This window comes from Mus musculus, chromosome 12, assembly GCF_000001635.26.
Source record: "Mus musculus strain C57BL/6J chromosome 12, GRCm38.p6 C57BL/6J".
NCBI classification, from domain to species: Eukaryota; Metazoa; Chordata; class Mammalia; order Rodentia; family Muridae; genus Mus; species Mus musculus.
Genome location: NC_000078.6, coordinates 50,121,300 through 50,146,342, shown reverse-complemented (window position 1 = coordinate 50,146,342; position 25,043 = coordinate 50,121,300). Strand labels below are relative to the sequence as shown.

The following is a 25,043-nucleotide window of genomic DNA, read 5'->3' as shown; positions in this document are numbered from 1 at the left end:
GCAGAAGAACATAGGAAGTAAAATTGAATTTAAAGAAGTACAGAGCATTTTGTGCTTCTAAGAGTACAGTTTCATAGAGAAATGGGATTATTACCTTGAATTATGAAAACAAATTATATAAACTCTCTCAACCAGGCTAATAACCACTCTTGTTCGTCACTGATGTGAATTGAACATCTCTGTCTTTATGAAATGATGTAAAACTGGGGTCTGCCTGAAGATTTATAAATCTCACCTTCCAGAAAGATCTTATTATATCGGGTATGGTTTAAAATGTCTGTAAGCCTTGGAAATAAGACAAGTTATAGCATTTTGAGACATCTTTGGACAATGTCAAATCTCAATGACATTGAAAATCTAAAAGAAGAGGAAAGAAGACCCACTGAAACTACTTGTCACAGAAATCATCTTAGTTATTGTCATCTAATCTTGGGGCTATTGGTTTGGGATAGTGGAAAATCATGAACACCAAAAAAAAAAAAAATGCAGATTCTGTAATTTCTCTGACTTTTGCAATTTTTCTTCTTTTATTTGTACATCTAAGTTTTCATTTTAAAGAAATATACTTCCTTCATTTTAAGTAAAAAAGATAAAACCTTTTAAATTATCTCCTGAATTGAGAAGTCATTTCACAGCTTTGCTAGTTTCAAGTAAGGAAGGGAGAAAAAAAAATACTATAAAGTAAGCTATAATTATTTTTCCACTGTACAAAGTTGCACAGGATGAGAAATTCTTTAAAAACTACATAACGTTTTTTAAGATTTTTACCATTTCATAAAGACTCAACTCAAGTTAGACTCTGAAAATTATTAAATCACTTTTCATCTAATTTATTTTTATTGGAATTTTGATTATTCATTCATAAAAGCTATTGACCTAATCATCAAAGTCATGTCCCAGTGGTTCATTGACTTTATTTTTGTGAATGACAAGCCTGACAACCTATGAACATGAAAGCATAGTTATCATCCCCAGTCTGTCATTAGTCCAAAAACAAAAAGCATGAACAGCCATTAGAACCGTTAAAATATCATTATTATTTACAGAGTCTGAAGTATTATCAGACTTGTAGCAGGTAGCCTAAAGATGACAATCAAAGTCATAAATGAATTATAGTTTCGGTTTTTATTCACTTGAAGATTTATGACAATGGGGGACACAGTACTAAGTAAGCCATGATGAGTCCAGGGGAAACTGCTATACAACATTAGGAAAAAATGTTTGAAATCAAATTAGTGAGCCATCCTCACAGCTACTGCTGAAAAACTCATCCATTGGACAGAAAGGACTTTCACAGTTGACATTTAATAATGGAAACATGCTTGAGCAAAAGTGGGACCTATAATGAAATGTGCATCTGATGGGTATGCTAAGAAAACTTATAACTGAGTTACAAATGCAAAGGACTTCAGAAGACAGTTTTGTTCAATTCAATTTCTGTGATACTTGTAGGAGACACCTTGAACTGACCTCAGAAAAACAGGATTTGATCTTATCTTACAATAATTGAAGGTACTCTAAGAAAGATTTTTCAGGGTTACAGTGTCCATAAATATGCATAACACTGAAGCTGGTAATTAGGTTGAATCATAGTACTTCAGTCTAGTCACAGCCTGGACCTTATGTTGAAAGACGGTTCTGCAAACACAACAAATCAAGTCAGATACAAGTAGTCTTGATTTTAATAAAAAAAAATAAATGTTCATTCTATTTTTCTTGATTCAGTTACAAATATTAAAAATGTTTTGCTTAACATGAGGTTAAATTCACACACACAGTGCCTGGGCATGGTGAGATAGAACAAAGGAAAACAAGACATGAATATCATGAGTCTAAGTTTAAGGCCAAGAGTGCTTAACTGTGGGTTTATGATACAGCACTTGAATCAAATGACTATAGTTCTAGTACAGTACCCACAATACCACACTGAAAAAAAATTATAGATTGCCCCAGTCTCCTGCCTCTAAATTATTTATTGTATCAGAGTTATAGTCCACATCTTTCCATTCATCACAGTATTTCTAGTTATTTGTTCATCTCACCAAAAACATCTATGAAAAAGAGGACAGTTTGGAGTCTTCAGCTGTATTTGCCTCCCTCTTATAAGTGCATCTTCCTTCCTCCTTCCTGGGCTTCTCTTTAACTTCCTCACATAAACAGAAAACTGCACACTTTAATGCTGAGCTTCTTAAATGCTTCTCCTTGATAAGTTTCAGAACATAACTAAGTAATTTTATAAGAATAATGAATTTGGTTGGATGTTTAGATGTTTAAAGCTTTATGGTATGATTATAAATCTCTATATGAATCTAGTGCTCATAAATTTTCAGATGAAATATACTTAGTTAAGTAAGAATTCATAAAAATTGCAAATAATTATATATATATATATATATATATATATATATATATATATATATATATATATAATATGTTATATATATATATATATACCAAATATTCCATGGCTCTTATTTATTCTAAAATTATTTGCTATTTATCTGAAATTCATGTTCAAGTAATATCTCACACTTTCTGTACGTTTCTAATTTTGCTACATCCACAAACCCTATATATCATTGAAATGTAAAATAGTCTCATTTATTTCATTACAAAATATGTCTAAGCAGCTGGGTTCTTACTAAGATATTACCTGTGTTTGGCATAATTCTATGAGGTGGAAAAATAATGGGAAAACACTTTTTGAACAGCTCAGATAGTGTACTGTCTCGATTACTTAATAATAAAAAAACTTTCAAGACTTCTTAATATTATAAAATAAGTCAAATTTCACTAAATAATGATGAATGTTTTTTGAGATTTAAAAATATCAATGTTGTATTTTCTAGAATTTTTAAAATGAAGCTTATACTTCTTTTGGTCTGAAATTGAATATATTTCATGGCATTTAAGCAGCTGTGATGGAGAATGTTTTATTTCATGTTTTCTTGCTTTTTCAGAGACTATGAAAATGACATGAAGGTAGTTTAATCATCATGGATTAGCCTTTTGTATTTCAGTTACTTGAGGTAAGTCATTCCAAGATATGTACTAGAAAAGAATGCCTATGATATATTGAATGGGCAGCATCAACATACTATAAAATAATACTATAAAAGTGATTACAAGTTATATAAAAATTTTAGACTGGCTTTGCTTGGGGAAGATACAGTGGTCAGACTTACATTTGAACAATACTAAAAATTCTAGACATTATAGGTAAAACAAATATATAGGAAGTCTGAAAATAATGGATTGGGGAGATTTGCAGTCGATAAAGTTTTAAGCATTGTGAGAACCTGAGTTTAGATCTCCAGTACCCATGTACATAGTAGGCATAGTGGTGTATCAGTAACCAACACAGGAATGTAAAATCTTAGCACTTACAGGTAAACTGATGAACTAAAGAGAAATCCTTTCTCAAGGAATAATGAGGACCTCTACACAGCATTCAGCCACCCAACCTGATGCTTAGACCTTCTATACCCTCCTCCTGTGTCTAGCCTGGTGAGTTCCTCTGACATCTCTATCCTTGCCTTTTCTGCAACCCATCAGATCTAGACTGAACCTCACAACTAGGGCACCAGCCTAGCATGTGCTTTCCATTAAAAAGGAGCTCTAATCTTCAGCCAGGATGCTCCCTATCTACGTCACAGCTCATAGGACTATCCCATACCGTGACCAATCTTTCCACTCAACTAAATCTATCCTCAAACTTCAGCCTTGAAAAATAAATCACATTCTTGAGAGGAGTCTACCAGACTAGTCACCTTTGCTCACCTGATTTCATTCCATCTAAGCCATTTCCATGGCCTGGGCCCAACCTTCCTGCACATTACATCCTGTCTTTCGCCACAACCTACTTTGTTCATAGCAAACTCAGAAGTAACAGAGAATTTCAATGTGTCAAAATATCACTGCAAAATACCAGCAATATGAAAGATTAAGCCAATATCTTTTCTTTAAAACCTACCGGTGTTGTAGAGATGTTTGTTAATGAGAATAACCTATATGAACTCCATAACGCAAAATTTAAACAGAATTTATAGAACAATAATATGCTTCAACAATGAATGGAGTTTAAAGAAAAGAGGAAGAAATTACTCAATAAAATTAGGGACAAAGTGCTGAAAGAGAATAAATAGCCAAGAATAAGGCTTATGGAAATGATAAAGACTAAGTAAGAGCTGAGACCAGAATTCAATCAGGAAATTGAAACATTGAAAATGACACAAGTTGAAATGAAGGTGGAATTGAATAATTTAACTAGAAAACTCAAAGGAAAGCTAAGAAGAATGAATCAAGAGGGAGTAGAGTATCTGGACTCAGAAATAAGTAGATTATTTAGACAAAATACATGAAAACATACAAATAAACCCAAAAAGGAACACACAGGAAATGTGGGCACCACAAGAAAAATCAAGTCTTCAAAGTATAGACATATATGAAGAAAAAATCTAAGTCAATGATATGGAGCAGATCTTGAAGAAGATCATAAAGGCAAACCTCCCCAACCTTATGAAAGACACACCCATAAAAGTCAAGAAGCCAACAAGCACACAGAATACCACATAGACAAGACTAAAAAAGAAAATTCCCATGGAATGTCACAGTAAACACTAAGTATATGAAAGGATCTGGAAGGAAGAAAGAAAAGAGGAAACATTGTAATTTCGAGATCATAATGTTATAATCTCAGAAGAAAATATAAGAAAAAGAAAGAATATGGAAAGTAATTCAGAGAGATACTCAATTTCAACTGTCATCATAACATGCATATGCACCTGCATACACACGTATTCACACACTTGAACTCATACACAGACAAACAGAATTCTTATACATACGAGAGAGAGAGAGAGAGAGAGAGAGAGAGAGAGAGAGAGAGAGAAGAGGGGAGTGGGGAGGGAGAGGGGAAGAGAGAGAAAGAGAGGCTGGGGAAAGGGAGAGAGGGAGGGAGGGGGAATGGAGAGGAAGAAAGAGAGGGAGAGGAAGAGAGGAAGGGGGAGGAGGGAGTGGAGAGGGAGGGAGAAGGGGAGGGAAAAGGAGAGAGAGGGAAATGGGAAGGGGAGGGATGGGGAGAGTGAGAGAGAGATGAGAAGTGAAGACAAGATACTTTTGCTTGCAGTGATATTCTTTCTTTATGCTTCAACTCTTAGTGATTGGAGCTTCCCTGGAAATTTCATTGGTGTGTGTGTCTTCTGTCTGTCTGTCTGTCTGTCTGTTGTCTGTCTGTCTGTGTTATGGGGTGTGGATATGGAGGTTTCAAAGTAGTCTTCCCTCACAGGGAAAGGAAAAGTTGGTAAGATTTTGTATTTACTGCTTTACTTTAGTAAAAATTATCAAGGTCACTGATGGTATCTGGACAGGTGGGGGCAGGGGAGGTGGAAAGGATAGGGGGTTTGTGGAAGGGAAACTGGGAAGGGGGATAACATTTGAAATGTAAATAAGTAAAGTAACCAATAAAAAAAAATAGGGGAAAACTAGCAAAGGTTGAGTAGAAGCCTAGACTTTCAGTTTTTATCTTATTTTATTTTTTCAGTTGTAATGATCTCATATCAATCCATTATCCTAGTAGAATCAGAGAAGGCTTAACAGGGAGCAGATTTTTTTCCACTTCCCTCTTGCCTGAGAAAAGGGAGATTAAGCTCCTCTTCTCAGATTAACCCTTACCCTCTCTTCTTGTAATACTATTAACAGCCTTACAGCCTGGCTGCCCACCTAGCAATAGCATGGCAGCAGGCCAGTCTCTCACCAGCTACAGTTTAAAATCAGGCATTGTAGCTTCTCATATTAACGAAAGTTAAGGAAGAGAAATGACAGGATTCTATCAGTTGGAGCTTGAGCAGAATTATGAAATTCATGAAAAAAAACTAGTAAAAACTTGGAACTAGATGAGAGCTTCTAATAATTCATACAACTATAAATTATTTGCCATTAATCTTATATTTAATGGCTACAGTCCTATTATTTTTGGTAAAATTCCAAGAGAACCTTCTCTGCATGAACTGCTGACATGAGCTAGAAGTTCTAAGAATGCAATATCTAAGCACATAAAAGGCATAGTGACAAGAAAGTAAGGAACAAGAATAAATAAGATTGTCCTTGTTTGTAGATAACACATTTGTCTACAGGGATGCCAAGGATACAACTACAAATATTAATAAACTCTTTGATGACTGAACTGAGAAACGTAATAGCATATTGACAAATATATTAAATTAAGTTTAAAACACTGCTAATTGTTGTAATTTTAAAAACATGCTACTGCCATTTATGTGAGCTCTGACCCCTCTCAGATTTGTTCTGAGATTGGCTGTCATCAGCCACACTCCTAGCTTCGCTTTTGTTCCTCCACCTTAGCTTTGCCAAACCATCAGCTACCACCTCTATAATATATAAAGAGCTGCTAAAATTCAACAATAAATAAACATTTAAAAAACATTAACATTCCATATAGGAAATGAAAACAAAGCATACAGAACATTACTGGAGGAGGATATATATATATGAAAAGCAGGTATGAAGATGAGCTCAATATGAAGGACCAGTAAAACTACAAGTTAAAACCAAAGCTAAGGAGCAAGAACACAGCTGATCAAAGAAGATCTAAGCCCAGTTCTTCACGAACTATTCCACAAAATAGAAACAGAAGGTACTCTACCCAACTCATTCTATGAAGCCACAATTACTCTGATACCTAAACCAGAAAAAGACCCAACACAGATAGAGAACTTCAGACCTATTTCCCTTATGAATATCAATGCAAAAATCCTCAATAAAGGTCTTGCTAACCGAATCCAAGAACACATCAAAACAATCATCCATCATGACCAAGTAGGTTTCATCCCAGGGAAGCAGAGATGGTTCAGTATATGGAAATCTATCAACGTAATCCAGTATATAAACAAACTCAAAGACAAAAACCACATGATCATCTCGTTAGATGCAGAAAAAGCATTTGACAAAATCCAACACCCATTCATGATAAAAGTCTTGAAAAGATCAGGAATTCAAGGCCCATACCTAAACATGATAAAAGCAATCTACAACAAACTAGTAGCCAATAACAAAGTAAATGGTGAAAAGCTGGAAGCAATCCCACTAAAATCAGGGACTAGATAAGGCTGTCCACTCTCTCCCTACCTATTCAACATTGTACTTGAAGTCCTAGCCAGAGCAATTCGACAACAAAAGGAGATCAAGGGTATAAAAATTGGAAAGGAAGAAGTCAAAATATCACTTTTTGCAGATGATATGATAGTATATATAAGTGACCCTAAAAATTCCACCAGAGAACTCCTAAGTCTGAAAAACCGCTTCAATGAGGTAGCTGGATATAAAATTAACTCAAACAAGTCAATGGCCTTTCTCTACACAAAGGATAAACAGGCCAAGAAAGAAATTAGGGAAACAACACCCTTCTCAATAGTCACAAATAATATAAAATGCCTTGGCGTGACTCTAAGGAAGTGAAAAATCTGTATGATAAGAACTTCAAGTCTCTGAAGAAAGAAATTAAAGAAGATCTCAGAAGATGGAAAGATCTCCCATGCTCATGGATTGGCAGGATCAAAATTGTAAAAATGGCTATCTTGCCAAAAGCAATCTACAGATTCAATGCAATCCCCATCAAAATTCCAACTCAATTCTTCAACAAATTAGAAAGGGTAATCGGCAGATTCATCTGGAATAACAAAAAACCTAGGATAGCAAAAACTCTTCTCAAGGATAAAAGAACCTTTGTTGGAATCACCATGCCTGACCTAAAGCTGTACTACAGAGTAATTGTGATAAAAACTGCATGGTACTGGTATAGTGACAGACAAGTAGACCAATGGAACAGAATTGAAGACCCAGAGATGAACCCACACACCTATGGTCACTTGATCTTTGACAAGGGAGCTAAAACCATCCAGTGGAAAAAAGACAGCATTTTCAACAAATGGTGCTGGCACAACTGGCGGTTATCATGTAGAAGAATGAGAATTGATCCAGTACTATCTTCTTGTACTAAGGTCAAATCTAAGTGGATTAAGGAACTCCACATAAAACCAGAGACACTGAAACTTATAGAGGAGAAAGTGGGGAAAAGCCTTGAAGATATGGGTACAGGGGAAAAATTCCTGAATAGAACAGCAATGGCTTGTGCTTTAAGATCGAGAATCGATAAATGGGACCTCATAAAATTGCAAAGCTTCTGCAAGGCAAAAGACACTGTCAATAAGACAAAAAGATCACCAACAGATTGGGAAAGGATCTTTACCTATCCGAAATCAGACAGGGGACTAATATCCAATATATATAAAGAACTCAAGAAGGTGGGCTCCAGAAAATCGAATAACCCCATTAAAAAATGGGGCTCAGAGCTGAACAAAGAATTCTCACCTGAGGAATACCGAATGGCAGAGAAGCACCTGAAAAAATGTTCAACATCCTTAATCATCAGGGAAATGAAAATCAAAACAAACCTGAGATTCCACCTCACACCAGTCAGAATGGCTAAGATCTAAAATTCAGGTGACAGAAGATGTTGGAGAGGATGTGGAGAAAAAGGAACACTCCTCCATTGTTGGTGGGATTGCAAGCTTGTACAACCACTCTGGAAATCAGTCTGGCAGTTCCTCAGAAAATTGGACATAGTACTACCAGAGGATCCCACAATACCTCTCCTGGGCATATATCCATAAGATGTCCCAACCGGTAAGAAGGACACATGCTCCACTATGTTCATAGCAGCCTTATTTATAATAGCCAGAAGCTGGAAAGAACCCAGATGCCCCTCAACAGAGGAATGGATACAGAAAATGTGGTACTTTTACACAATGGAGTACTACTCAGCTATTAAAAAGAATGAATTTATGAAATTCCTAGGCAAATGGATGGACCTGGAGGGCCTCATCCTGAGTGAGGTAACCCAATCACAAAGGAACTCACACAATATGTACTCACTGATAAGTGGATATTAGCCCAGAAACTTAGGATACACAAGATATAAGATACAATTTGCTAAACGCATGAAACTCAAGAAGAATGAAGACCAAAGTGTGGACACTTTGCCCCTTCCTAGAAATGGGAACAAAACACCCATGGAAGGAGTTACAGAGACAAAATTTGGACCTGTGACGAAAGGATGGACCATCTAGCGATTGCCATATCCAGGGATCCATCCCATAATCAGCTTCCAAACGCTGACACCATTGCATACACTAGCAAGATTTTGCTGTAAAGACCCAGATATAGATGTCTCTTGTGAGACTATGCCGGGGCCTAGCAAACACAGAAGTGGATGATCACAGTCAGTTATTGGATGGGTCACACGGCCCCCAATGGAGGAGCTAGAGAAAGTACCCAAGGAGCTAAAGGGAACTGCAACCTTATATATGGAAAAACAATATGAACTAACCAGTACCCCAGAGCTCTTGTCTCTAGCTGCATCTGTATCAAAAGGTGGCCTAGTCAGCCATCACTGGAAAGAGAGGCCCTTTGGACTTGCAAACTTTATATGCCCCAATACAGGGGAACTCCAGGGCCAAAAAGGGGGAGTGGGTGGGTAGGGGATTGGGGGTTGGGTATCTGGGACTTTTGGGATAGCATTGGAAATGTAAACGAGGAAAATACCTAATTAAAAAAAAAGAAAAAGAAAAAGAAAAAAGAATAGGAACCATTTTGTAAATTGTAGATCTAATAAAGGATTGCTATTTAATATATACAAAGAACAGATAAAATTCAATGAGATATCAATAATTTTTGATATGAATAGTTTAAAGGTGAACAAAAGTCATGATCAAATTATCACCAAAGAAGAAACACAAATGGCAAGGAAACTATAAAATTGTTCAGCAGAATATGTCTTAGGGAGATTATAAGGTAAAATAACAAAGACTTATCAGAATTACCTAAGTCAGCCGGGCATGGTGGCACATGCCTTTATTCCCAGCACTCGGGAGGCAGAGGCAGGCGGATATCTGAGTTCGAGGCCAGCCTGGTCTACAAAGTGAGCTCCAGGACAGCTATATAGAGAAACCCTGTCTCGAAAAACCAAAAATAAATAAATAAATAAATAAAAAGAATTACCTAAGTCCCAAATATCAGTAAGACCACATAGTAATAAGACTACATAGATGTGAAAAAGAGAAACTTATATTCATTCTTTATGAAAAAAACAAAATAGTATAAGCACCATGGAATACTGTCAGGTTCTTATAAAACATATCATATCATTAGATAACATAAGCATATCATTAGATACATCAACTCTCCTTGATACTGACTTAAATGAATGTAAGTATATCCTCGCACAATGGCTTGCAAATAGTTATTTTTAGCAGCTTGAATCATAATTGCCCAAATCTTGCAGCAGATGTTCTTCAATAGGCAAATGGGTAAATTCTGGTACATTCAAAGAGTAGAACATTAATAAGCACAAAACAAACAAACAAACAAACAAACAAACAAACAGATGGGTAATGGAGCCATGGAGAAAATTTAAATGCATACCTCTAAGTGAAAAAGTTCAAGCTGGAGGGTTCACACATTGTTTGATTCCAACTATAATATTCCGGAAAAGGTAAGACTATGGAGACAGAAAAACAAACAAACAAAAAAAAGACGTTGTCAGGGTTTGGAAGAGAAGAGAATGAATAAATTGGAGCCAAGTGATATTGTTAGGACAGTGCACAGGTTCGTATGATACAATGGTAAAAGTATGTCATCATACAATTATCAAAACCCAAAGATTGTAAATTGTCAAGAGTCAACCTTGATGTAAACTATGGATTATGAGAAATTATGATGTGTTGGTATAACATTGACCATCACAAATGCCCAACTATTATATGATTTGTCTCTGACAAGGAAGGTATACATACTTTTATGAGAAAATATGGAAACTAGATGTTCTTCTTGTGTGAACTATGAACTTACATCTTTTGTTATAATTCTTTTAGTGATTAAAAAATGCAAGTTATGACTGAATGAGATGACCAAATGTAAACAAGTAAGATGGATTACTTACACATTTCTGGAGGCTATAAATTGACTTAATCAACGCTAGAAAACTGTTTGTCATTTACAGAAGTAAGTCTGTAACTACCAGTGATTCTACCAATTGAACTACTGAGTATTTATCTGTGAGACACGAAAATGCATGTTTGCACAAAAACTTTTGCATGACTGTTCATGACAGCTAATTTTTTAAACATTTATTGGTGAAATTTTTTATATGTGTATGTACCATATTTATTTAGGTGCCTTCAGAGACCAGAGTGCATTGGATCTCCTGAAACTGGAGTTAGCCTGGTTGGGCAACACCTGCTGTGGGCACTGGACTTGAACCTGGGTTCCCTGCAAGGGTAGTGGACACTCATAAAAACTCAGTCAACTCTTTATACCCAGCAGCTCCTCGAATGTTAATCTTTCTAAGTTGGAAAGATTTCAGGCATCTTTCAATGACTTTAGTGGCTGAAAAAATTAATTTCTGTATCATTTGTTACAAATAAACAATAAAAAGGATAGTAATAACAGACCACATAGACTGATCACCATTATTTTGGATAAAAAAATTCTAAAAAGTTACATACTTCATGAATGTGTTTTAATTGAAATCAAACAATTATAGATATGTAGAACAATTAGATGTTGCCAACTGTAAAGTAATTGTAGAGATGGGAGAAAGTAGACATTGTAATCGGCCACGAGATGGAACTTCATGGTGATGAAGATGGTCTATGGTTTGTTGGTATGAATGTCAGCATCCTGTTGCAACAGTGAGCTATAATTTACTATCTCCCTTTGCGAAAAAGGAACTGAGACCTTGGTGCATGATTTTTAAGGTTCTATCAGAATAGAATTATCTAGATGTAAGCAAATTTCTTTACATGTAGTATGGACTCTGAATCTGTATGAGATGAAAGATTTTTCACAAACCCAAATACCAATAGTAAACAGAACCAGAACACCTGAAACAACAAATTCATAGAAGACACACTGCAGAAAGAGCTGACACCACATTCTATCTCAGACATTTCTTTCTCTGCTTGGAAACATTTAACACCAAAGAATATTCACATTAAAGCCATTGCATCTTCAGCTGGATTGATTTTGAGGCTGACCACTCCGCATTTAATTAAAACTCTAATGCATGGATTTCCATTAGCTTTCCCATTGATGGACAAGAGATTAGTGGGTGTTGACTGTATGCCCTACAGTCTTCCTTGATTACACCAATGAATATACTTGCCCTGAACAACATCATGGAGGTGTTTAGCTCTGTGCCCCATTTTTTAATGGGATTATTTGAATTTCTGGAGTTCAGCTTCTTGGGCTCTTTGTATATATGGGATATTAGTCCCCTATCAGATTTAGGATTGGTAAAAATCCTTTTCAATCTGTTGGTGGCCACTTTGTCTTATTGAGAGTATCTTTTACCTTACAGAAGCTCTGTGATTTTAAGAGGTCCCATTTATTGATTTTTGATCTCACAGCAAAAGCCATTGCTGTTTTTTTCAGGATTTTTTTTCCCCTATGCCCATATCTTCGAGGATTTCTATCACTTTCTTCCATATAAGTTTAGTGTCTCTGGTTTTATGTGGAGTTCTTTGATCCACATAGACTTGAGCTTTGTACAAGGAAGTAAGAATGGATTAATTTGCTTTCTTCTTCATGAAAACCATCAGTTGTGCCAGCACTATTTGTAGAAAATGCTGTCTTTTTTCCACTGGATGGTTTTAACCCCTTGCCAAAGATCAAGTGACCATATGTGTGTGGGTTCATTTCTGGCTCTTCAATTCTATTCCATTGATCTACCTGTCTGTTGCTATACCAGTACCATGCAGTTTTTATCACAATTGTTCTGTAGTACAGCTTGAGGTCAGGCATGGTGATTTCACCAGAGATTCTATTATCATTGAGAAGAGTTTTTGCTATCCTAGGTTTTATGTTATTTCAGATGAATTTGCAAATTGCCTTTTCTAATTTTTTGAAGAATTGAGTTGGAATTTTGATGGATTGCATTGAATCTCTAGATTGCTTTTGGAAAGATGGCCATTTTCACTATATAAATCTTGCCAATCCATGAGCATGGGAGATCTTTCCATCTCCTGATATCTTCTTTGATTTCTTTCTTCAGAGATTTGAAGTTTTTATCATACAGATCTTTGACTTCCTTAGTTAGAGCCACACCAAGGTATTTTATATTATTTGTGACTATTCTGAAGGGTATTGTTTCCCTAATTGCTTTCTCAACCTGTTTATCCTTTGTATAGAGAAAGGCCAGTGATTTGTTTGAGTTAATTTTATATCCACCTTCTTCACTGAAGCTGTTTATCAGATTTAGGGGTTCTCTGGTGGAATTTTTAGGGTAACTTATATATACTATCATATCATCTGCAAATAGTGATATTTTGACTTCTTCCTTTCCAATTTGTATCACCTTGATCTACTTTTATAGTCGAATTGCTCTGGCTAGGACTTCAAGTACTATATTGAATAGGTAGGGAGAAAGTGGACAGCCTTGTCTAGTCCCTGATTTTAGTGGGATTGCTTCGAGTTTCTCTCCATTTACTTTGATGTTGGCTACTGGTTTGCTGTATATTGCTTTCATTATGTATAGGTATGGTCCTTAAATTCCTGATCTTTCCATGACTTTTATCATAAAGGAGTGTTGGATTTTGTCAAATGCCTTCTCAGCATCTAAGGAGATGATCATGTGGTTTTTTTCTTTGAGTTCGTTTATATAGTGGATTACATTGATGGATTTCCGTATATTATACCATCCCTGCAACTCTGGGATGAAGCCTACTTGATCATGGTGGATGATCATTTTGATATGTTCTTGGATTCGGTTAGCAAGAATTTTATTGAGTATTTTTGCATCGATATTCATAAGGGAAATTGGTCTGAAGTACTCTTTCTTTGTTGGATCTTTATGTGGTTTAGGTATCAGAGTAATTGTGGCTTCATAGAATGAATTGGGTAGAGTACTTTCTGTTTCTATTTTGTGGAATAGTTTTTTTCTTTTTTAATATTTTTTATTAGGTATTTTCCTCATTTACATTTCCAATGCTATCCCAAAAGTCTCCCATACCCTCCCTCCCACTGTCCTACCCACCCACTCCCACTTCTTGGCCCTGGTGTTCCCCTGTACTGACACATATAAAGTTTGCATGACCAATGGGCCTCTCTTTCTAGTGATGGCCAACTAGGCCATCTTTTGATACATATGCAGCTAGAGTCAAGAGCTCCGGGGTACTGGTTAGTTCATAATGTTGTTCCACCTATAGGGTTGAAGATCCCTTTAGCTCCTTGGGTACTTTCTCTAGCTCCTCCATTGGGAGCCCTGTGATCCATCCATTAGCTGACTGTGAGCATCCACTTCTGTGTTTGCTAGGCCCCGGAATAGTCTCACAAGAGACAGCTACATCTGGGTCCTTTCGATAAAATCTTGCTAGTGTATGCAATGGTGTCAGCGTTTGGAGGCTGATTGTGGGATGGATCCCTGGATATGGCAGTCTCTAGATGGTCCGACCTTTTGTCTCAGCTCCAAAGTTTGTCTCTATATCTACTTCCATGGGTGTTATGTTCCCAATTCTAAGAAGGGGCAAAGTGTCCACACTTTGGTCTTCGTTCTTCTCTGTCATAAAACAGGCCTCAACAGATACAAAAATATTGAAATTGTCCTATGCATCCTATCAGACCACCATGGACTAAGGCTGATCTTCAATAACAACATAAATAATGAAAAGTCAACATTCACCTGGAAACTGAACAACACTCTTCTCAATGATACCTTGGTCAAGGAAGGAATAAAGAAAGAAATTAAAGACATTTTAGAGTTTAATGAAAAAGAAGCCACTACATACCCAAACTTATGGGACACAATGAAAGCATTTCTAAGAGGGAAACTCATAGCTCTGAGTGCCTCCAAAAAGAAACTAGAGAGAGCACACACTTCCAGCTTGACAACACACCTAAAACCTCTAGAAAAAAAAGGAAGCAAATTCACCCAAGAGGAGTAGAAGGCAGGAAATACTCAAACTTAGGGCTGAAATCAACCAAGTGGAAACAAGAACTATTCAAAGAATCAACCAAACGAGGAGATGGTTCTTTGAGAAAATGTGCAATAGTTTGAGGAGAGTTGGAATTAGGTCATCTTTGAAGGTCTGCTAGAACTCTGCACTAAACCCATCTGGTCTTGGGCTTTTTTTTTTTTTTTTCTGTTTTTTTTGGTCGGGAGACTATTAACAACTGCTTCTATTTCCTTAGGGTAAATGGTACTGTTTTGTCATTAATCTGATCCTGGTTTAACTTTGTTACCTCGTATATGCCCAGGAAATTGCCCATTTCATCCAAGTTTTCCAGTTTTGTTGAGTATAGCCTTTTGTGGTAGGATTTGATGGTGTTTTGGATTTCCTCAGTTTCTGTTGTTAAGTTTCCTTTTTCATTTCTGATTTTGTTAATTAGGATAATATCCCTGTACCCTCTAGTTTGTCTGGCTAAGGGTTTATCTATCTTGTTGATATTCTCAAAGAACCAGCTCCTGGTTTGGTTGATTCTTTAACTAGTTCTTTTTGTTTCCACTTGGTTGATTTCAGCCCTAAGTTTAATTATTTCCTGTCATCTACTCCTCTTGGGTGAATTTGCTTTCTTTCATTCTAGAGCTTCTAGGTGTTCTGTCAGGCTGCTAGGGTATGCTCTCTCTAGTTTCTTTTTGGAGGCACTCATGGCTATGAGTTTTCCTCTTAGGACTGCTTTCATTGTGTCCCATAAGTTTGGGTATGTTGTGGCTTCATTTTCATTAAACTCTAAAAAGTCTTTAATCTCTTTCTTTCTTCCTTGATCAAGGTATCATTGAGGAGAGTGTTGTTCAGTTTCCACGTCAATGTTGGCTTTCTATTACTTACTTATTGAAGATCAGCCTTAGTCCTTGGTTATCTGATAGGATTCATGGGACAATTTCAATATTTTGTATGTGTTGAGGCCTGTTTTGTGACCAATTATATGGTCAGTTTTGGAGGAGGTATCATGAGGTGCTTAGAAGAAGTTATAACCTTTTGTTTTAGGATAAAATGTTTTGTAGATATCTGTTAAATCCGTTTATTTCATAACTTCTGTTACTTTTATTGTGTCTCTGTTTAGTTTCTGTTTCCAGGATCTGTCCATTGATGAGAGTGGGGTGATGAAGACTCCCCACTCTTATTGTGAGAGTTGCAATGTGTGCTTTGGGCTTTATTAAAGTTTCTTTAATGAATGTGTTTGCCCTTGTATTTGGAGCATAGATATTCAGAATTGAGAGTTCATCTTGGTAGATTTTACATTTGATGAGTATGAAGTGCACCTCCTTTTCTTATTTGATGACTTTTTGTTGGAAGTCAATTTTTTTTTATATTAGAATGGCTACTTCAGCTTGTTTCTTTGGACCATTTGCTTGGAAAATTGTTTTCCAGCCTTTCACTCTGAGGTAGTGTCCGTCTTTTTCCCTGAGGTAGGTTTCCTGTAAGCAGCAATATGTTGGGTCCTGTTTTTGTAGCCAGTGTGTTAGTCAATGTCTTTTTATTGGGGAATTGAGTTCATTGATATTAAGAGATATTAAAGAAAAGTAATTGTTGCTTCCTGTCATTTTTGTTGTTAAAGTTTGGATTCTGTTCTTGTGGCTGTCTTCTTTTAGGTTTGTTGAAGGATTACTTTCTTGCTTTTTCTAGGGGGTAATTTCCGTCCCTGTGTTGATGTTTTCCCTTTATTACCCTTTGAAGGGTTGAATTCGTGGTAAGATATTGTGTGAAGTTGGTTTTGTCATGGAATACTTTGGTTTCTCTATCTATAGTAATTGAGAGTTTTGCTGGGTATAGTAGCCTAGGCTGGCATTTGTGTTCTCTTAGGGTCTGTATGACATCTGTTCAGGATTTTCTGGCTTTCATAGTCTCTGGTGATAAGTCTGGTGTAATTCTAATAGATCTGCCTTTATATGTTACTTGATCTTTCTCCCTTACTGCTTTTAGTATTCTATCTTTATTTAGTGCATTTGTTGTTCTTATTATCATGTGTCAGGAGGAATTTCTTTTCTAGTCTAGTCTATTTGGAGTTCTGTAGGATTCTTGTATGTTCATGGGAAACTCTTACTTTATGTTAGTGAATTTTTTTTCCTATAATTTTGTTGAAGATATTTTCTGGCCCTTTAAGTTGAAAAATCTTCATTCTCATCTACTACTATTATCCCTAGGTTTGGTCTTCTCATTGTGTCCTGGATTTCCTGGATGTTTTGAGTTAGCATCTTTTAGCATTTTGCACTTTCTTTGATGGTTGTTCCCATGTTCTCTATGGAATCTTCTGCACCTGGGATTCTCTCTTCCATCTCTTGTATTCTGTTGTGGATTCTCGCATCTGTGATTCCAGATTTCTTTCCTAAGATGTCTATCTCCAGAGTTGTCTCCCTTTGGGTTTTCTTTATTGTTTTTACTTCCCTTTTTAGATCTTGGATGGTTTTGTTCAATTCCATCACCTGTTTGGTTGTGTTTTCCTGTAATTCTTTAAGGGATTTTTGTGCTTCCTCTTTAAGGCCTTCTAATTGTTTAACAGTGTCCTCCTGTATTTCTTTAAGTGAGTTATTAATTTCCTTCTTAAAATCCTCTACCAGTATCATGAGATATGATTTTAAATCCGAATCTTGCTTTTCAGGTGTGTTGCGGTATCCAGGACTAGCTAACATGGGAGTGTTGGGTTCTGATGATGGTGAGTGGTCTTTGTTTTGTTAGTAAGATTCTTTTGTTTGCCTTTTGCTATCTGGTAATCTCTGGCGTTAGTTGATATAGCTGTCTCTGGCTGGAGCTTGTTCCTCCTGTGATTCTGTTATCCTCTGTCAGCACTCCTGGGAATCCAATTCTCTCGAGTCTCAGTTGTCAAAGTACTCTCTGCAGGCAAGCTCTCCTCTTGTAGGGAAGGTGCGCAGAGCTCTGGAGCTCAGATCTGCCTCCTGGCTGAAGATGAATGCCTGAACTGGGGCCTGTCCCAGAAGCTATGTTGCTTCTGCTGTCCTCCTTTGCACACTGGTCTCTGAGGGACCTGGAATACAACATGGCTCTCTCACCTGCTCCTGTGGTCAAAGCCCTACCTGGAGGTCACCTCTCCTCTGGCAGGGAAGGTGGGCAGATGTCTGAAGCTCAGATCTGCTTCCTGAATAAAGATGAAGACCCAAAAGAGAGCCTGTCCCAGGAGCTATGTTGCTTCTGCAGTCTGAGTGCTCTCCTGCCAGGAATCTTTAAATTAAGATTTGATAGTGCATCTTTCTAGCATCCACTTGTAGTTTTCCTCCTAAGCTGTTCCAGATTCATGACTAACAACACTTTTATGGTTTAGTGAGGAGTCACTGCCATGACACACCTGATAGATTTCTTGATATTGTTCTCGGTTCTATAGTTTTGATTAAATATATGAAAAAGTATCAATAAATTTCAAATAAAAATAGAATCTGGTATCAAAATCAGCTTCTTTATTTTGATTAGCATCTATGATTATTTCATGCTATGTTACCTGAACAGCCAAAGTTGGAATCAAACTTCTTATACTTGGGACTAACTAGTATAGACCCTTAAAAAACCTACAGTAAATGCCAATATTTCTATTAAAACCCTAAACTGTTGGAATGATATTTCCTCTCTCAACCATAACTTCAGTTTTCAAAACCAAATGATTTTCTCTGTGTTTTTATTTATTTTTTCATCAAGGCTCTTTGTCATCATCTTAGGTGTACCATCAGACAGGTTTGAACAAATGAGGAGATTGCTTCAAACACATGTGATGAAAGAAAAGGATTATGATTTTGAATCCAGGAATGGCTTTGACTAACATAATTTTTACTGCCATCATAGCTCATGATGTTTATAACACATATTTTCACATAAAAAAAAAAACCACATCAACTCTTTAACTTTGTACTGCCTACTTTAAGGTATTTATTTATTACCATCAAGAAAAAGGTCTCCAATCCTCATTACCTCAAGTATATTCTGATCTAAAAAATTAGTCTTTCCCAAGTATATTGAAACATGGTGTCTTCAACATAGTTTTCCTTGCTGCTACATCATTAATTTTACAAACAAACAAACAAAACTTGTAATGATACTGTTTCTATATACACATGAAAAATATAATGGAAGCCAGGAGGTGTGGTGCATGACTTTAATTCCAGTATTCAGGAAGCAAAGGCATGTGGATCTGTGTGAGTTTGAGGTCAGCCTGGTCTACAAAGTGAGTTCCAGGACAGCCTGGGATACACAGAGAAACCATGTCATGAAACACACACACACACACACACACACACACACACACACACACATGTTTATATGTGTGTATATACACACACATATATATATATGTAGATATACACATATATGTATGTATATATGTATGTATCATACATGTATATCACAATTGTATTTATATATAATAAATTACATAGTATAATATTATATATTGTATATATTGTTGATTATCTGTAAGATAACTAGCACAGTGAAAGGCATTCAGGTGTAGCTCAAAAAAGCTGCTAGTATAACCTTTTATAGAGCCTTTGAGAACTGCTGATTGAAATATTGAATGACAGTACACATGGAAGCCCAAATCTATGCTTCAGTTGTTTCTTAGACTAATCACTAAACTTTAAAGTAGAAGATAAAAGGTTAGAGGAATTGGAATTATTTTGTAAAGAAAAAATGAGTCTGAGCAACATTAATTGATCTTAAGTAAATTAACAATCCAAGTGGTTCCACTTCCATTGAGGAAATAATGACTCTCACGGAATTTGTCATCCAAACTGGTATACTTTTGAAAGTAAATGCATTCTACTACTAATACAAGATAGAAGCAGGGTGGGTTAGGATGTATTATTGCTCTAGGACTCTTTCTTTCACTCATTAGTTCATCAGGTACCTTTTAATTCACCGTGAGTTAAGAAAAATGAAGACACTGCCTTTGCCTTCAACAGTACATAGGTTTGCACATGGTTATGTATGTTTTGTTAGGAACTGGCATAAAACTCTTCTAGGAGCAACAAAGAGAACTAATCATCTTGGGGTATGGAACAATCTATATTGTCTAAATGGGTGAGATCAGCCCATTTGACAGATAGAGAAACTGAACCCAAGGTTATTCAACAAGCTAATAATAGAATCAAAGCTGAAGGATATGATGTCCTGTGCTCTATTCCACAACTTATCACTCCACTATGCTTTTAATACTTTTCTTTTTCTTTTTTAAAATATTTTTATTACATATTTTCCTCAATTACATTTCCAATGCTATCCCAAAAGTCCCCCATACACTCCCCCCCCCCACTTCCCTACCCACTCATTCCCATTTTTTTTGGCCCTGGCGTTCCCCTATACTGGGGCATATAAAGTTTGTGTGTCCAATGGGCCTCTCTTTCCAGTGATGGCCGACTAGGCCATCTTTTGATACATATGCAGCTAGAGTCAAGAGCTCCAGGGTACTGGTTAGTTCATAATGTTGTTCCACCTACAGGGTTGCAGATCCCTTTAGCTCCTTGGGTAATTTCTCTAGCTCCTCCATTGGGAGCCCTGTGATCCATCCAATAGCTGACTGTGAGCATCCACTTCTGTGTTTGCTAGGCCCCGGCATAGTCTCACATGAGACAGCTATATCTGGGTCCTTTCAGCAAAATCTTGCTAGTGTATGCAATGATGTCAGCGTTTGGAAGCTGATTATGGGGTGGATCCCTGGATATGGCAGTCTCTAGATGGTCCATCCTTTCGTCACAGCTCCAAACTTTGTCTCTGTAATTCCTTCCATGGGTGTTTTGTTCCCAGTTCTAAGAAGGGGCACAGTGTCCACACTTTGGTCTTTATTCTTCTTGAGTTTCATGCGTTTAGCAAATTGTATCTTATATCTTGGGTATCCTAAGATTTGGGCTAATATCCACTATCATTGAGCACATATTGTGTGAATTCCTTTGTGATTGTGTTACCTCACTCAGGATGATGCCAGAGCAGGGGTGTCTGGACATTTCTGTACAGTTGTCAAGAGAAAAGGGCAGCTTGAAATTTCCTTGTGATTTTATTAACATTTGACCAGTTCTTTCAATGCTCTGATATGTTCAGGGGTTTTCTTTGCTTGTGTTTGTATTTCAGGAAGATACTTCAGGACAAGAACTTCCTGTTAAATTGAAGCTCCTAACAAAGGGCATTGTGAATTTCTACTGCTTGGTTGGGTTACCAGAATCTTTCAAAGCTTCCACTTCTAAAATGGCTTTCATCTCATCCCAGCACAGTAGACATAGACATAGCTGTGTATATGTAACTCAATGGAAGCCCATCGTTAAAACTGTTCCCACAAAAAGCTTTATTCTCTCTGAATATGCATGTATTAGGAGGATGTTGTACTAGCCTGTGATGTGTAAGGTGAGCTTGTATTCACAATGACTCAAGAGAACTCAAAGTTGTAAAGTTTTGCCTTTGCCATTTCTCCATTGCTATGTGTTAATTATTCATTAAATCAGCTAAACATACATAAATGCCTGAAATGTGTTTTAGTGTCCCTCTTGCTCTATTTTAATATAAAAATATTAGCTCTTTAAAATGCTCATATGATTGGTGTATTTATTTTAGAAATAAAATTTTAAAGAAAATACATGTCAATTATAAGAAAAGTAATGAACTGTGTCCTTTTTGAGAGGGAAGACACAGCACATAAAACAAGACAATGGCTGACACTCTGTGATTGACAGGTGGATATCACAATAGATGAAAATGATAAGAGATTTAGTGGACTGGAGAATAACTTCCTTCTGACAGTGCCCTGACCCTTGACCTGTGGCTTGACTCTTGTTAGCTTCACTAACACAGGGTAATTGTCGCAGGTGTGGGATGAAAGGAAGCTTTACAGAAACTACCAACAGTCAGAGATTTATTTCTTTTGATGACCCCTAATTTGCTGTTGAGATAAAACCAAAAGTTTGGACCTTCTCTGACCTGGAAGAACTTCAGAATTCACCCATTCAATAGGAAGGCTGTAAATGCAGAGGTTTCTTCAGTATTTGGCTTAAAACATTTTTATTATAACAGGAAAGCTCATACAGCCCGAAGCATTTACGTGATGTCTCTATCCCGGAAGCATGTTGCCCACATAACTTTGGCATATATCTAATAAAGTCTATGCTGTTGATACTAGACTCTCTGAAAATTTGTAATTATCTATAAACTCTTACTATATCCAACTCTGAAAATGTGTCCTATTTTGAAATGGCACATATTTATATATTAATCAACATCTCAAAAACTATAGTCCTTTGAGTTTTATTTGAATGTTCTTAAGATAATGGCTTTGTGAGCATTCACAGATGAAATAAATGGTAATAGTATGAATGATCGTGAAATCAAGTGCCTTTTCCGAAAAAATAATTAAAAAAATGTATTCAATGTATTCCTTTTGCAGGAAGAAACTCAGAAAATACAGTGGAATAAAAGAGAGCTATACAAACCCCAGTTACAGTCGGAGAATATTGCTGGTAACATAAGATACCTGTATTGTCCCTTCAAATGAAATCAGTGCTGTCCTGCAGCCAGGATGCTAAAGAAAACTTCAGAGAAATGGAATAAAATTGACTTTTAAGTTCACCAGTATATCAATATGAAGCCAAAGGCATCACTTTGCAGCATTTTCAAAATGCTTTACCTTAAAGAAGATGGAGTCAAGTTTCCAAATATGGGCCAGTAACATGGTGTATTTCACTATTTCAGGGGGTTTTATATTAGAATCGCCACTCAAGATGTAGAAATCCTAAAAATTGCCTAGCCACCACAGGTTTCTCTTCCAAATATCTGCAAGATAAAAATTACTTTTAAACTCATTAAGATTTCTTATTCAGGTCATGGGTCTTACCCTTGGGAAATTATTTTCTCATTCAACTTACATACTGATGATGCCAAATTGGAACATAGTTATTTAAGATAATGCACTCGGAAAAATATAAGGGTTTTGTTTATCTTAAAGTGATACTAGAGGTAAAGTATTTCAGTTGGTTGAGTAACCGTGTAGCCAAACCCATCTGTTTCCAAAATATCACACTTTCTTTTTTTAAATCATGAAAATAAAGGATTATGCTCATGCAATGCTTTGTTATGCAGAGTTGCTGTAATAATGCCTTCTTCCCAGACTGCCAGCTTTTCAACTGTGATGACATCATCAGGTAACTGGGAGGATATGAGGCTCTGTGTGCCATGTTGTTAGCACATTAAAAAAAGAGAGAGAGTGAGAGAGAGAGAAAGAGAGAAAGAGAGAAAGAGAGAAAGAGAGAAAGAGAGAAAGAGAGAAAGAAAGAAAGAAAGAAAGAAAGGAAGGAAGGAAGGAAGGAAGGAAGGAAGGAAGAAAGAAAGGAAGAAAGAAAGAGAGAAATGGCTAGGATAATTAACAACTACCTATTTGTCCATGGGATACATTCATTATGGCACTACAAATTGGGGGCCTCCAAAATCTGTGCAATAAAATTTACTCTTTGTTCAGGAAGTTCCCCTTGGATTTGGGGAAAATTCTGGTTTGCTGTGTCTATTGTAATTGTGACAGGCAGTTGACATGTCTCATAGTCTAAATGTAGTGGCAAGCAGGGGGTGGTACAATGACGAAAAAACTGCCATTCATGTGTGTGCAAAGGAAAGGTGTTTCTTAGCATATTCCAACCTATGTTCAGACTAGAGTTGGGTCTTGGGGGTTGAAGGTCAAATCTGTGAGGTCAAAGCTATTTCTTGTCAATCTTCGTTCACTAATGACACATGAATTGGAAATTAGAACAAAGTAAGTAAAACGAATAGCCAGAAGGTGAGTGTCTGTTTTATTACTCAGAAGAGCTGGGAAATCTGGCCAATTGTTGCCCTATGTGGCTTGAATGACAGTTGTTAAGTTGAAAAAGGGACAGTGTGATGGGAATGCCACTTTAAATCTCAATTACCTCCTCCACTCCAATCAGCTTGGTGGAGCTTTAATGAAGTGCAATTCTCTGTCCTTTTCCTCGTACTTCTATCTCTAGAATGAGCCTCACATTCAAGTTTGACAGCAGTACAATCAGTTTCCCATTCATCATTGGCCCTGTTTTAACCCTGCTGAAAAAGGGCCTAATGTACGTGGCAGCGATGGCAATTAGGCAGAAAAGTAATATTAGAAACAGACAAAAGCCCGAGTCTTTTAGCATTACAGGTGTTTTTTCCCCCTATTCTAGACATAAAGGAATAGGCAGTGTTGTTAAGTTCCCTTCTTCAGTCTTCTCTTAAGCTGAAAGTCCAACGATTTCAAGATTCAATTAATTAGAGACATGGAGAGCCAAAGAACAAGGTAAAAGCTAAGTTCTCCCAACTGAAGACACACTTAGTAATTGGCCCCTTATTAAAATGGATATCTTCTGGGTGTATGTTTAATAAGGTTGATAAAAACTCGTCATTTCCTCATTAAGTTAGCACATGAATGCACTCTGTATGTAGAAAAGGAATCTTATAGAGAGCAAACAGGAAAATATCAATCTGTTAAATATAGGAACGTAAGCCATAAAAATGGAAAAGCCCGAGAACTATAACTTTCAGAATGGGGGCATGTTAAGTGAAGTGTGTGTGCGTATTTGTGTGTGTGTGTGTGTGTGTGTGTGTGTGTGTGTGAATGAGTGTGTAAGCTGAGAATTTTTTTAGAAGACAAGTCTTGGCTCTCCATTCACTTAATTAGAGATGCAAAATATTGAAGGCTGCATTTTATAACCCGGATCAGCAATGTTTACTATGAATTTTTTAATTAAACTATAAAGATGGATGACATCTTTGATGAATTTTTATATGAAGACAAATACAGGGTTTCCAAATCTATACCTTTGTATCTGCATTAAAAGTCTCTATTTAATAATCACACAGTATCATTACACAGAAAAAGCCTCACATACATGCCTACTTATATATGTGTATTGTTTATCTAAACATGTTTGTAAATGTGTTCATACAGTACATGAAAGTTTAGAAAAGATAGAAGTTCACAGATTTTTGTCTATGCATTTAATTGTT

General features: G+C 36.5%; 2 long non-coding RNA genes across 2 annotated transcripts in view; one reads left to right on the top strand and one right to left on the bottom strand.

Annotated features, from left to right (window-relative positions):
- Positions 1-1,106: 1,106 nt before the first annotated feature.
- Gm40418 overlaps positions 1,107-25,043 on the bottom strand; it is a 24,928-nt gene continuing 991 nt past the window's right edge. Inside the window, exons 2-3 of the long non-coding RNA XR_872735.2 lie at positions 10,501-10,576; positions 1,107-1,638 (exon numbers count right to left, since the gene is read on the bottom strand). This is a non-coding gene — a long non-coding RNA (predicted gene, 40418). The remainder of the gene's footprint in view (positions 1,639-10,500; positions 10,577-25,043) is intronic.
- Positions 23,132-25,043, top strand: part of Gm40419 — a 105,806-nt gene continuing 103,894 nt past the window's right edge. The window contains exon 1 of the long non-coding RNA XR_872736.2: positions 23,132-23,197. This is a non-coding gene — a long non-coding RNA (predicted gene, 40419). The remainder of the gene's footprint in view (positions 23,198-25,043) is intronic.